Source organism: Coptis chinensis, chromosome 3 (genome assembly GCF_015680905.1).
Source record: "Coptis chinensis isolate HL-2020 chromosome 3, ASM1568090v1, whole genome shotgun sequence".
NCBI lineage: Eukaryota > Viridiplantae > Streptophyta > Magnoliopsida > Ranunculales > Ranunculaceae > Coptis > Coptis chinensis.
This window is the reverse complement of record NC_141458.1, coordinates 123,204,134-123,219,832: the sequence shown is the minus strand read 5'-3', so window position 1 is coordinate 123,219,832 and position 15,699 is coordinate 123,204,134.

Genomic DNA, 15,699 nt, shown 5'->3' with positions numbered 1-15,699 from the left:
GTTGTTGATAATCGGGTACCCATTGGCAACCCTAGTCTTGATACTGTATTATTTTGGTCAAGCGAAACCATTTGTACTTTATGCTTTCTTGGTCAAAAGAGGGCTGATGATATTTCATATTATGTAAAAACAATTAGCCTAGTTGGTTTAGGGACTTAGCTTTCATAAGAGGTACCTGGTTTGAGTTGTGATGAAGCTGAAATAGGCAGAACTGGGTTTGTCTACCAAAGTCTTTTTTCTTGAAAAAAATACACATATGAGCTCCTTTTGCCTAACAAAACATTTTTTCTTAATCGCTCAAAAATCAACTAATTTCTACTAGGTTTGTGGTTTTCATAAAGGCACCACCAATTTTTCAAATTGCTGCCAACACTAAAACAAAACCAAACATACCCAAAATTCCAATCAGGCACTACTTGAAAATTAAATAGGCTTATAACTTTACATAAAAAAATTGTTGATAGGTTTTGATTTTTATGTTACATTGAATTGAATATATGAGCCTTTTCAAACGTTAATAAATTTTTATTTTACCCATAGGATTTGGACTGGACCGGACAAGTTTTACTGATTTGCTGACTTGGGTTATCTATTATTCTATTTTAATCCACCGACTTGTTTGTCATGATACTGTATTATTTTGGTCCAGCGAAACCATTTGTACATTCTGCTCTCTTGGTCCTTAAAAAAAAAATCGATAATTCTTGGTCCTTAAAAAAACAAAAAAGATGGTTGTTGATAATTGGGTACCATTAGCAACCCTAGTCTTGATACTATATTATTTTGGTTAAGCGAAACCATTTGTACTTTTTGCTTTCTTGGTCCTTACAAAAACACAAAAGAGGGATTTTCATATTTCATGTTATGTAAAAACAATTAGCATTGCTAACAAAAACAAAACCAAATATACCCAAAATTCCAAACATGCACTACTTGAAAATTAAATAGGCTTATAACTTTAAATAAAAAAATTGTTCATAGGTTTTGATTTTTATGTTATGTTGAATTGAATATATAAGCCTTTTCAAACTTTAATAAATTTATAATTGTATCCATAGTATTTGGACTAGACCGGACAAGTTTTACTGATTTGCTCACTTGGGTTATCTATTATTCTATTTTAATCCACCGACTTATTTGTCTTGATACTGTATTACTTTGGTCAAGTGAAACCATCTGTAATTTATGCTCTCTTGGTCCTTAAAAAAACGATAATTCTTGGTCCTTAAAAAAACAAAAAAGATGGTTGTTGATAATTGGGTACCCATTGGCAACCCTAGTCTTGATACTATATTATTTTGGTCAAGTGAAACCATTTGTACTTTATGCATTCTTGGTCCTTACAAAAACACAAAAGAGGGATGTTGATATTTCATGTTATGTAAAAACAATTAGCATTACTTACACAAACATGCTAGCCTAGTTGGTTTAGGGACTTAGCTTTCACAGGAGGTACCTGGATTCGAGCTATGATATGAGCTATGATATTAGGTTGAAATAGGTAGAACTGGGTTTGTCTACCAAAGTTTGATTTCTTGAAGACAATACACATCTGAGCTCCTTTCGCCAAACAAAACATTTTTTTTCCTAATAGCACAAAAAAACAACTAATTTCTATTAGGTTTGGGGTTTTCATGAAGGCACCACCAATTTCACCAAGTGCTGCCAACATTAAAAAAAAAAAAAAAAAAAAAAAAAAACCAAACCTACCCAAAATTCCAAACATGCACTACTTGAAAATTAAATAGGCTTATAACTTTACATAAAAAAAATGTTGATAGGTTTTGATTTTTATGTTACGTTGAATTGAATATATGACCCTTTTCAAACGTTAATAAATTTATAATTTTAACCATAGGATTTGGACTAATCCGGACAAGTTTTACTGTTTTGCTTACATTGGTTATCTATTATTCCATTTTAATCCACCAACTTATTTGTATAGATACTGTATTATTTTCGTCAAGCGAAGCCATTTGTACTGTTTGCTTTCTTGGTACTTAAATTTTTTTTTCGATAATTCTTGAAAATTCTTGGTCCTTAATAAAACACAAAAGATGGTTGTGGATAATCGGGTACACATTGACAACCCTAGTCTTGATATTGTATTATTTTGGCCAAGTTAAACCATTTGTACTTTATGCTTTCTTGGTCTTTAAAAAAACACAAAAGAGGGATGTTGATATTTCTTGTTATGTAAAAACAATTAGCATTGCTTACTCAAACAAAAGCTAGCCTAGTTGGTTTAGGGACTTAGCTTTCACAGGAGGAACCTGGGTTCGAGCTGTGATGAAGTTGAAATAGGTAGAACTAGGTTTGTCTACCAAAGTCTGATTTCATGAAGACAATTCACATCTGAGCTCCTTTTGCATAACAAAACATTTTTTTCTAATAGCTCAAAAAAAAACTAATTTCTATTAGTTTAGGGGTTTTCATAAAGGCTCCACCTATTTTACCCAGTGCTGCCACCACTATAACAAAATCAAACATACCCAATATTCCAAACATGCACAACTTGAAAATTAAATAGGCACCACTTAAGATTTTTAACTTTACATAAAAAAAAATTGTTGATAGGTTTTGATTTTTATGTTACGTTGAATTGAATATATGAGCCTTTTCAAACGTTAATAAATGTATAATTTAAACCATAGGATTTGGACTAAACAGGACAAGTTTTACTGCTTTGCTGACTTGGGTTATTTACTATTCTATTTTAATCCACCGACTTATTTGTCTTGATACTGTATTATTTTGGTCAAGCGAAGCCATTTGTACATTATGCTCTCTTGGTCCTTAAATTTTTTTTTTCTGATAATTCTTGGTCCTTAAAAAAAACAAAAGATGGTTGCTGATAATCGAGTACCCATTAACAACCCTAGTCTTTATACAGTATTATTTTGGTCATGCGAAACCATTTGTACTTTATGCTTTCTTGGTCCTTACAAAAACAAAAAAGAGGGTTGTTGATATTTAATGTTATATAAAAATAATTAGCATTGCTTACACAAACAACAACTAGACTAGTTGGTTTAGGGACTTAGCTTTCGCAGGAGGTACTTTGGATCGAGCTGTGAACAAGTTGAAATAGGTAGAACTGGGTTTGTCTACCAAAGTCTTATTTCATGAAGACAATACACATCTGAGCTCCTTTTGCCTAACAAAACATTTTTTCCTAATAGCTCAGAAAACAACTAATTTATGTTAGTTTTGGGGTTTTCATAAAGGCACCACCTAATTTACCAAGTGGTGCCAAAACTAAAACAAAACCAAACATACCCAAAATTCCAAACATGCACTACTTGAAAATTAAATAGGCTTACAACATTAAATAAAAAAATTGTTAATAGGTTTTGATTTTTATGTTACGTATGTAGAATTGAATATATAAGCCTTTCCAAACGTTAATAAATTTATAATTTTAACCATAGGATTTGGGCTAGACCGGACAAGTTTTACTGATTTGCTGACTTGGGTTATCTATTTTTCTTTTTTAATCCACCGACTTATTTATATAGATGTTGTATTATTTTGGTCAAGCAAAGCCATTTGTACTTTATGCTCTCTTGGTCCTTAATTTTTTTTTTCGATAATTCTTGATCCTTAAAAAAACACAAAAGAAGGTTGTCGATAATCGGGTACCCATTGACAACCCTAGTCTTATCAGATTATTTTGGTCAAGTTTTAAATCATTTGTACTCTATGCTTTCTTGGTCTTTACAAAAACACAAAAGAGGAATATTGATAATTCTTGTCATGTAAAAACAATTAGCATTGCTTACTTAAACAAAAGCTAGCCTAGTTGGTTTAGGGAGTTAGCTTTAATAGGAGGTACCTGGGTTCGAGCTGCGTTGAAGCTGAAATAGGTAGAACTGGGTTTGCTTACTAAATTCTGACTCCTTGAAGACAAATTCACATCTGAGCTCCTTTTGACTGACAAAACATTTTTTCCTAATAGAAAAAAAAAAAAAAAAACACAACTAATTTATATTAGGTTTGGGGTTTTCATAAAGGCTCCACCTATTTTGCCCAGTGCTGCCAACACAAAAACAAAACCAAACATACCGAAAATTCCAAACATTCACTACTTGAAAATGAAATAGGCACCACTTAAGATTTATAACTTTACATAAAAAAATTGCTGTTAGGTTTTGATTTTTATGTAATGTTGAATTGAATATATGAGCCTTTTCAAACGTTAATAAATTTATAATTTTAACCGTAGTATTTGGACTAAACCGGACAAGTTTTATTGATTTTCTGACTTGGGTTATTTATTATTCTATTTTAATCCACCGACTTATTTGTCTTGATACAGTATTATTTTGGTCAAGCCAAGCCATTTCTACTTTATGCTCTCTTGGTCCTTAAAATTTTCTTTTTCCGATAATTCTTGATAATTCGTGGTCCTTAAAAAAAAAAAAGATGGTTGTTGATAATCGGGTACCCATTGGCAACCCTGGTCTTGATACTGTATTATTTTGGTCAAGCAAAACCATTTGTACTTTATGCTTTCTTGGTCCTTACAAAAACACAAAAGAGGGTTGTTGATATTTCATGTTATGTAAAAACAATTAGCATTGCTTACACTAACAACAACCAGACTAGTTGGTTTATTAGGGACTTAGCTATCACAGGAGGTACTTGGGTTTGAGATGTGGTGAAGCTAAAATAGGTAGAACTGGGTTTGCCTACCAAAGTCTTATTTCTTGAAGACAGTACACATCTAAGCTCCTTTTGCCTAACAAAGCATTTTTTCCAAATAGCTCAAAAAAAAACTAATATCTATTAGTTTTGGGGTTTTCATAAAGGCACCACCTATTTTACCAAATGGTGCCAACACTAAAACAAAACCAAACATACCCAAAATTCCAAACATGCACTACTTGAAAATTAAATAGGCTTATAACTTTACATAAAAAAATTGTTGATACGTTTTGATTTTTTTGTTACATTGAATTGAATTTATGAGCCTTTTTAAACGTTAATATATTTATAATTTTAACCACTGGATTTGGACTAGACCAGACAAGTTTTACTGATTTGCTGACTTGGGCTATCTATTATTCTATTTTAATTAATCCACCGACTTATTTGTATATATATTGTATTATTTTGACCAAGCGAAGCCATTTGTACTTTATGCTCTCTTGGTCCTTCATTTTTTTTTTCGATAATTCTTGGTCCTTAAAAAAACACAAAAGATGGTTGTTGATAATCGGAACCCATTGACAACCCTAGTCTTAATCTTCAGATTATTTTGGTCAAAGTTTAAACCATTTGTACTTAATGCTTTCTTGATCTTTACAAAAACACAAAAGAGGGATGTTGATATTTCAAGTTATATAAAAACAATTAGCATATTGCTTACACAAACAAAAGCTAGCCTAATAGGTTTACGGTCTTAGCTTTCACAGGAGGTACCTGGGTTCGAGCTGTGATGATGCTGAAATAGGTAGAAATGGGTTTGTCTACCAAAGTCTGATTTCTTGAAGACAATTCACATCTGAGCTCCTTTTGCCTAACAAAACATTTTTTCCTAATAGATAAAAAAAAAAACTAATTTCTATTAGTTTTGAACATACCCAAAATTCCAAACATGCACTACTTGAAAATTAAATAGGCACCATTTAAGATTTATAACATTACATAAAAAAATTGTTGTTTGGTTTTGATTTTTATGTAATGTTGAATTGAATATATGAGCCTTTTCAAACGTTAATAAATTTATAATTTTAACCGTAGAATTTGAACTAAACCGGAAAAGTTTTACTGATTTTCTGACTTGGGTTATTTATTATTCTATTTTAATCTCCAGACTTATTTATCTTGATACTTTATTATTTTGGTCAAGCCAATCCATTTGTACTTTATGTTCTCTTGGTCCTTAAATTTTTTTTTTTCCGAATAATTCTTGATAATTCTTGGTCCTTAAAAGAACACAAAAGATAGTTGTTGATAATCGGGTACCCATTGGCAACCCTAGTCTTGATACTGTATTATTTTGGTCAAGCGAAACCATTTGTACTTTATGCTTTCTTGGTCCTTACACAAACGTAAAAGAGGGCTGATGATATTTCATATTATGTAAAAACAATTAGCATTGCTTACACAAACAACATCTGAGCTCCTTTTGCCTAACAAAACATTTTTTCTTAATAGCTCAAAAATCAACTAATTTCTATTAGGTTTGTGGTTTTCATAAAGGCAACACCAATTTTTCCAAGTGCTGCCAACACTAAAACAAAACCAAACATACCCAAAATTCCAATCAGGCACTACTTGAAAATTAAATAGGCTTATAACTTTACATAAAAAAATTGTTGATAGGTTTTGATTTTTATGTTACGTTGAATTGAATATATAAGCCTTTTCAAACTTTAATAAATTTTTATTTTACCCATAGGATTTGGACTGGACTGGACAAGTTTTACTAATTTGCTGACTTAGGTTATCTATTATTCTATTTTAATCCACCGACTTGTTTGTCTTGATACTGTATTATTTTGGTCCAGCGAAACCATTTGTACTTTCTGGTCTCTTGGTCCTTAAAAAAAAATCGATAATTCTTGGTCCTTGAAAAAACAAAAAAGATGGTTGTTGATAATTGGGTACCATTAGCAACCCTAGCCTTGATACTATATTATTTTGGTCAAGCGAAACCATTTGTACTTTATGCTTTCTTGGTCCTTACAAAAACACAAAAGAGGGATCTTCATATTTCATGTTATGTAAAAACAATTAGCATTGCTAACAAAAACAACCACTAGCCTAGTTGGTTTAGGGACTTAGCTTTCATAGGAGGTATTTGGGTTCGAGCTGTGATGACGCTTAAATAGTAGGTAGAACTGGGTTTGTCTACCAAAACAAAACCAAATATACCCAAAATTCCAAACAAGCACTACTTGAAAATTAAATAGGCTTATAACTTTAAATAAAAAAAAGTGTTCATAGGTTTTGATTTTTATGTTATGTTGAATTGAATATATAAGCCTTTTCAAACTATAATAAATTTATAATTTTATCCATAGGATTTGGACTAGACCGGACAAGTTTTATATAAGCTAAAATACACATCTGAGCTCCTTCTGCCTAACAAAACATTTTTTCCTAATAGTTCAAAAAACAACTAATTTCTATTAGTTTTGGGGTTTTCATAAAGGCACCACCTATTTTATCAAGTGGTGCCAACACTAAAACAAAACCAAAAATACCCAAAATTCCGAACATGCACTACTTGAAAATTAAAAAGGCTTATAACTTTACATAAAAAAATTGTTGAAAGGTTTTCATTTTTATGTTACGTTGAATTGAATATATGAGCCTTTTCAAACGTTAATAAATTTATAATTTCAACCTTAGGATTTGGACTAAACCGGACAAGTTTTACTGATTTGCTGACTTGGGTTATCTATTATTCCATTTTAATCCACCGACTTATTTGTATAGATACTGTATTATACTGGCCAAGCGAAGCCATTTGTACTTTATGCTGTCTTGGTCCTTAATTATTTTTTTTCGATAATTCTTGGTCCTTAAAAAATCACCAAAGATGGTTGTTGATAATTGGGTACTCACTGACAACCCTAGTCTTAATATTATATTATTTTGGTCAAGCGAAACGATTTGTACTTTATGCTTTCTTCGTCTTTACAAAAACACAAAAGAGGGATGTTGATATTTCATGTTATCTAAAAATAATTAGCATTGCTTACACAAATTAAACAACAACATGCCTAGTTGGTTTAGGGACTTAGCTTTGACAGGAGGTACCTGGGTTCGAGCTGTGATGAAGCTGAAATAGGTAAAAACAGGGTTTGCCTACCAAAGTCTGATTTCTTGAAGACAATTCACATCTGAGCTCCTTTTGCCTAACAAAACATTTTTTCCTAATAGATCAAAAAACAACTAATTTCTATTAGTTTTGAGGTTTTCATAAAGGCTCCACCTTTTTTGCCCAGTACTGCCAACACAAAAACAAAACCAAACATACCCAAAATTCCAAACATCCACTACTTGAAAATTAAATAGGCACCACTTAAAATTTATAACTTTACATAAAAAAATTGTTCTTAGGTTTTGATTTTTATGTAATGTTGAATTGAATATATGCGCATTTTAAAACGTTAATAAATTTATAATTTTAACCATATGATTTGGACTAAATCGGACAAGTTTTATTGATTTTCTAACTTGGGTTATTTATTATTCTATTTTAATCCACCGACTTGGTTTTCTTGATACAGTATTATTTTGGTCAAGCCAAGCCATTTGTACTTTATGCTCTCTTGGTTCTTAAAAAAAAAAATTCCGATAATTCTTGATAATTCTTGGTCCTTAAAAAAAACACAAAAGATGGTTTTTGATAATCGGGTACCCATTGGCAACCCTAGTCCTGATACTGTATTATTTTGGTCAAGTGAAACCTTTTATACTTTATGCATTCTTGCTCCTTACAAAAATACAAAGGAGGGTTGTTGATATTTCATGTTCTATAAAAACAATTAGCATTGCTTGCACAAACAACAACTAGACTAGTTAATTTAGGGACTTAGCTTTCACAGGATGTATTGGGGTTCGAGCTGTGATGAAGCTGAAATAGGTAGAACTGGGTTTGTCTACCAAAGTCTTATTTCTTGAAGACAATACATATCTGAGCTCCTTTTGCCTAACAAAACATTTTTTCCTAATAGCTCAAAAAACAACTAATTTCTTTAGTTTTGGAGTTTTCATAGAGGCACCACCTATTTTACCAAATGGTGCCAACACTAAAACAAAACCAAACATACCCAAAATTCCGAACATGCACTACTTGAAAATTAAATAGGCTTATAACTTTACATAAAAAAATTGTTGTTAAGCTAGTTTTGATTTTTTTTGTTACGTTGAATTGAATTTATGAGCCTTTTTGAACGTTAATATATTTATAATTTTAACAATAGGATTTGAACTGGACCGGACAAGTTTTATTGATTTGCTGACTTGGGCTATCTATTATTCTATTTTAATCCACTGACTTATTTGAATATATATTGTATTATTTTGGTCAAGCGAAGCCATTTGTACTTTATGCTCTCTTGGTCCTTCATTTTTTTTTTCGATAATTCTTGGTCCTTTAAAAAACACAAAAGATGGTTGTTGATAATCGGTACCCATTGACAACCCTAGTCTTAATACTGTATTATTTTGGTCAAGCGAAACCATTTGTACTTAATGCTTTCTTGGTCTTTACAAAAACACAAAAGAGGGATGTTGATATTTCATGTTATATAAAAACAATTAGCATTTCTTACACAAACAAAAGCTAGCCTAATGGGTTTACGGTCTTAGCTTTCACATGAGCTCCTTTTGCCTAACAAAACATTTTTTTCCTAATAGATAAAAAAAAAAAAAAAAAAAACTAATTTTTATTAGTTTTGTGCTTTTCATAAAGGCTCCACCTATTTTGCCTAGTGCTGCCAACACATAAACAAAACCAAACATACCCAAAATTCCAAACATGCACTACTTGAAAATTAAATAGGCACCACTTAAGATTTATAACTTTACATAAAAAAATTTGTTGTTAGGTTTTGACTTTTATGTAATGCTGAATTGAATATATGAGCCTTTTCAAACGTTAAAATATTTATAAATTTAACCGTAGGATTTGAACTAAACCGGACAAGTTTTTCGGATTTTCTGACTTGGGTTATTTATTATTCTATTTTAATCCCCTGACTTATTTGTCTTGATACTTTATTATTTTGGTCAAGCCAAGCCATTTGTACTTTATGCTCTTAAAATATTTTTTTTCCCGATAATTCTTAATAATTCTTGGTCCTTAAAAAAACACAAAAGATGGTTGTTGATAATCGGGTACCCATTGGCAACCCTAGTCTTGATACTGTATTATTTTGGTCAAGCGAAACCATTTGTACTTTATGCTTTCTTGGTTCTTACACAAACGTAAAAGTGGGCTAATGATATTTCATATTTTGTAAAACCAATTAGCATTGCTTACACAAACAACTAGCCTAGTTGGTTTAGGGACTTAGCTTTCACAAGAGGTACCTGGTTTGATTTGTGGTGAAGCTGAAATAGGTAGAACTGGATTTGTCTACCAAAGTCTTTTTTCTTTAAAAAAATTCACATCTGAGCTCCTTTTGCCTAACAAAACATTTTTTCTTAATAGCTCAAAAATCAACTAATTTCTATTAGGTTTGTGGTTTTCATAAAGGCACCAACTATTTTACCAACTGCTTCCAGCACTAAAACAAAACCAAACATACAGAAAATTCGAATCATACACTACTTGAAAATTAAATAGGCTTATAACTTTACATAAATAAATTGTTGATAGGTTTTTATTTTTATGTTACGTTGAATTGAATATATGAGCCTTTTCAAACTTTATTAAAATTTTATTTTACCATAGGATTTGGACTGGACCGGACAAGTTTTACTGATTTGCTGACTTGGGTTATCTATTATTCTATTTCAATCCACCGACTTGTTTGTCTTGATACTGTATTATTTTGGTCAAGCGAAACCATTTGTACTTTATGCTCTCTTGGTCCTTAAAAAAAAAATCGATAATTTTTTGTCCTTAAAAAAACAAATAAGATGGTTGTTGATAATTGGGTACCCATTGGCAACCCTAATCTTGATACTATATTATTTTGGTCAAGCGAAACCATTTGTACTTTACGCTTTCTTGGTCCTTACAAAAACACAAAAGTGGGATTTTCATATTTCATGTTATGTAAAAACAATTAGCATTGCTTACACAAACAACCACTAGCCTAGTTGGTTTAGGGACTTAGCTTTCACAGGAGGTATCTGGGTTCGAGCTGTGATGAAGCTTAAATAGTAGGTAGAACTGGGTTTGTCTACCAAAACAAAACCAAACATACCCAAAATTCCAAACATGCACTACTTGAAAATTAAATAGGCTTATAACTTTAAATAAAAAATTGTTGATAGGTTTTGATTTTTATGTTACGTTGAATTGAATATATAAGCCTTTCCAAACGTTAATAAATTTATAATTTTAACCATAGGATGTGGACAAGACCGGACAAGTTTTACTGATTTGCTGACTTGGGTTATCTATTATTCTATTTTAATGCACCGACTTATTTCTCTTGATACTGTATTACTTTGGTCAAGCGAAACCATCTGTAATTTATGCTCTCTTGGTCCTTAAAAAAAACGATAATTCTTGGTCCTTAAAAAAACAAAAAAGATGGTTGTTGATAATTGGGTACCCATTGGCAACCCTAGTCTTGATACTATATTATTTTGGTCAAGTGAAACCATTTGTACTTTATGCATTCTTGGTCCTTACAAAAACACAAAAGAGGGATGTTGATATTTCATGTTATGTAAAAACAAAGTTTGTTTAGGGACTTAGCTTTCACAGGAGGTACCTAGGTTCGAGCTGTGATATGAGGTTGAAATAGGTAGAACTGGGTTTGTCTACCAAAGTTTGATTTCTTGAAGACAATACACATCTGAGCTCCTTTTGCCAAACAAAACATTTTTTTTTCCTAATAGCACAAAAAAACAACTAATTTCTATTAGGTTTGGGGTTTTCATAAAGGCACCACCTATTTCACCAAGTGCTGCCAACATTAAAAAAAAAAAACCAAACATACCCAAAATTCCAAACATGCACTACTTGAAAATTAAGTAGGCTTATAACTTTACATAAAAAAATTGTTGATAGGTTTTGATTTTTATGTTACGTTGAATTGAATATATGAGCCTTTTCAAACATTAATAAATTTATAATTTTAACCATAGGATTTGGACTAATCCGGACAAGTTTTACTGTTTTGCTTACATTGGTTATTGCTTATTCTATTTTAATCCACCGACTTATTTGTATAGATATTGTATTATTTTGGTCAAGCGAAGCCATTTGTACTGTATGCTCTCTTGGTCCTTAAATTTTTTTTTTCGATAATTCTTGAAAATTCTTGGTCCTTAATAAAACACAAAAGATGGTTGTGGATAATCGGGTACCCATTGACAACCCTAGTCTTGATACTGTATTATTTTGGTCAAGTTAAACCATTTGTACTTTATGCTTTCTTGGTCTTTACAAAAACACAAAAGAGGGATGTTGATATTTCTTGTTATGTAAAAACAATTAGCATTGCTTACACAAACAAAAGCTAGCCTAGTTGGTTTAGGGACTTAACTTTCACAGGAGGTACCTGGGTTCGAGCTGTGATGAAGCTGAAATCGGTAGAACTGGTTTGTCTACCAAAGTCTGAAATCCGAAACTATCCGTCTGCAGCCCTATAAAGGCTCCACCTATTTTGCCCAGTGCTGACTTGAAAATTAAATGGGCACCACTTAAGATTTATAACTTTACATAAAAAAATTGTTGATAGGTTTTGAGTTTTATGTTACGTTGAATTGAATATATGAGCCTTTTCAAACGTTAATAAATGTATAATTTTAACCATAGGATTTGGACTAAACAGGACAAGTTTTACTGCTTTGCTGACTTGGGTTATTTACTATTCTATTTTAATCCACCGACTTATTTGTCTTGATACTGTATTATTTTGGTCAAGCGATGCCATTTGTACTTTATGCTCTCTTGGTCCTTAATTTTTTTTTTTTTTTTGATAATTCTTGGTCCTTCAAAAAAACAAAAGATGCCTGTTGATAATCGAGTACCCATTGGGAACCCTAGTCTTTATACTGTATTATTTTGGTCAAGCGAAACCATTTGTACTTTATGCTTTCTTGGTCCTTAGAAAAACACAAAAGAGGGTTGTTGATATTTCATGTTATGTAAAAACAATTAGCATTGCTTATTCAAACAGCAGCTAGCCTAGTTGGTTTAGGGACTTAGCTTTCACAAGAGGTACCTGGTTCGAGCTGTGATGAAGCTGAAATAGGTAGAACTGGGTTTGTCTACCAAAGTCTAATTCTTGAAGACAATTCACATATGAGCTCCTTTTGCCTAACAAAACATTTTTTCCTAATAGCTCAAAAAACAACTAATTTCTATTAGGTTTGGGGTTTTCATAAAGGCACTAAAACAAAACCAAACATAACCAAAATTCCAGACATGCACTACTTGAAAATTAAATAGGCTTATAACTTTACGTAAAAAAATTGTTGATAAGTTTTGATTTTTATGCTACGTTGAATTGAATATATGAGCCTTTTCGAATGTTAATAAATTTATAATTTTAACCATAGGATTTGGACTAAACCGGACAAGTTTTACTGATTTACTGACTTGGGTTATCTATTATTCTATTTTAATCCATCGACTTATTTGTCTTGATACTGTATTATTTTGGTCAAGCGAAGCCATTTGTACTTTATGCTCTCTTTCTCCTTAAAAAAAAAAAAAAAAAAAGATAATTCTTGATAATTCTTGGTCCTTAAAAAAACACAAAAGATGGTTGTTGATAATCGGGTAGCCATTGGCAACCCTAGTCTTGATATTTTATTATTTTCGTCAAGCGAAACCATTTGTACTCTATGCTTTCTTGGTCCTAACAAAAACACAAAAGAGGGCTGTTGATATTTCATATTATGTAAAAACAATTAGCATTGCTTACACAAACAAAAGCTAGCTTAGTTGGTTTATGGACTTAGCTTTCACAGGAGGTACCTGGGTTTTAGCTGTGATGAAGCTGAAATAGGTAGAACTGGGTTTGTCTACCAAAGTATGATTTCTTTAAGACAATTCACATATGAGCTCTTTTTGCCTAACAAAACATTTTTTCCTAATAGCTCAAAAAACAACTAATTTCTATTAGTTTTGGGGTTTTTATAAAAGCTCCACCTATTTTACCCAGTGCTGCTGCCAACACTAAAACAAAACTAAACATACCCAAAATTCCAAACATGCACTACTTGAAAATTAAATAGGCACCACTTAAGATTTATAGCTTTACATAAAAAAAATTGTTGATAGGTTTTGATTTTTATGTTACGTTGAATTGAATATATAAGCATTTTCAAACGTTAATAAATTTATAATTTTAACCATTGGATTTGGACTAAACCGGTCAAGTTTTACTGATTTGCTGACTTTGGTTATCTAGTATTCTATTTTAATCCACCGACTTATTTGTCTTGATACTGTATTATTTTGGTCAAGCGAAGCCATTTGTACTTTATGCTCTCTTGGTCCTTTAAAAAAAAAAATCGATAATTCTTGGTCCTTGGAAAAACTCAAAAGATGGTTGTTGATATTTCACATTTTTTTTTTTCCTTTTTCTTTTTAACTTCATTCCTATTAAATTAAAACATGCCTAATGTGTTCTGCTTGATACAAACAAAAGTTGTTGGGCCATGAAGAAGCAAATACATGGCATAACATAAACTTAGAGAAATTAAAAGATTCAAATGCAACAATTAGGCTATCAACTATTGGTCTCCAAGTCTAGTTATAGCTCACATCAAAACAATTATTTTCGCTTACACAATAAAACTGCTAGCCTAGTTGGATAAGGGATTTAGCTTTCACAGGAGAGACTTGGGTTCGAGTTGGAGATGTGGTGAAGTTGAAATTGGTAGAACTGGACTACAATTTACGTCTGAGCTCCTTTTACGCATTTGCACACATTTCCCACTAACTACCCATTTAATATGTTTGGCCCACTAATACAAAGTGACAGTTTTGCAATAAGTTGCACTCATGTACACATTATAAATATAAATAGGTCAAGAGGGGGTTAGTTATTCTTGGGATTTCTGATTTTGTATAGAACTATTAAAATTAAAAAACCAATTTTTATCTTAAAAGTGGATATATGAAAGTAATGAAACTATGGAGATGAAAAAATCATTTGGTTATGCATTTGTTGTGAAAAAGACGATGAAAAGAATGTATAAATAAATAAATAAAATTAAGTAAAATATGACATAAGGTAGTTTTTCACTTCTGCACTACTCTAGCCAAACAGGTGAAGTGAATTGTCATGCATTAGGCTACAATTGCATCCGTTTGCTGTTTGCACTTGTTTGCATCAAACAAAACAGAGCGTAATAGTTCAAAAAAACAACTAATCTCTTTTAATTTTCACTAGTATTTTGGTTTCATACATTTTTGTTAATCATTGGAAGTGATAGGTTTTTTTTGGGGGGGGGGGGGAGGGGTTAGTTATTCTTGAGATTTCTGATTTTGTATAGAACTATTAAAATTAAAAACCAATTTTAATCTTAAAAGTGGGTATATGAAAGTAATGAAATTGTGGAGATGAAAAAATCATTTGGTTATGCATTTGTTATGAAAAAGACGATGAAAAGAATGTATAAATAAATAAATAAAATTAAGTAAAAGATGACATAAGGTAGTTTTTTTACTTCCGCACTACTCTAGCCAAACAGGTGAAGTGAATTGTCAACGCAATTCATTGTCGTGCATTAGACTGCAATTGCATCCGTTTGTTGTTTGCACTTGTTTGCATCAAACCAAACAAAGCGTAATAGTTCAAAAAAATAACTAATCTCTTTTAATTTTCACTAGTATTTTGGTTTCATACATTTTTGTTAATCATTGGAAGTCAATTTTTTCGAGACTGGTTTATCAGTTACATTTATCAAATTTACATAATTCGACTACATACACACTAATATAGAAGGTTAAAGCTCTGGCAAGCGTGATGCGCCTGGTTCTTTCACACCCTTTTGTTGCTCATTGGAAGTTTCCAAGACTAGCTAGTTTATCATGTTTCA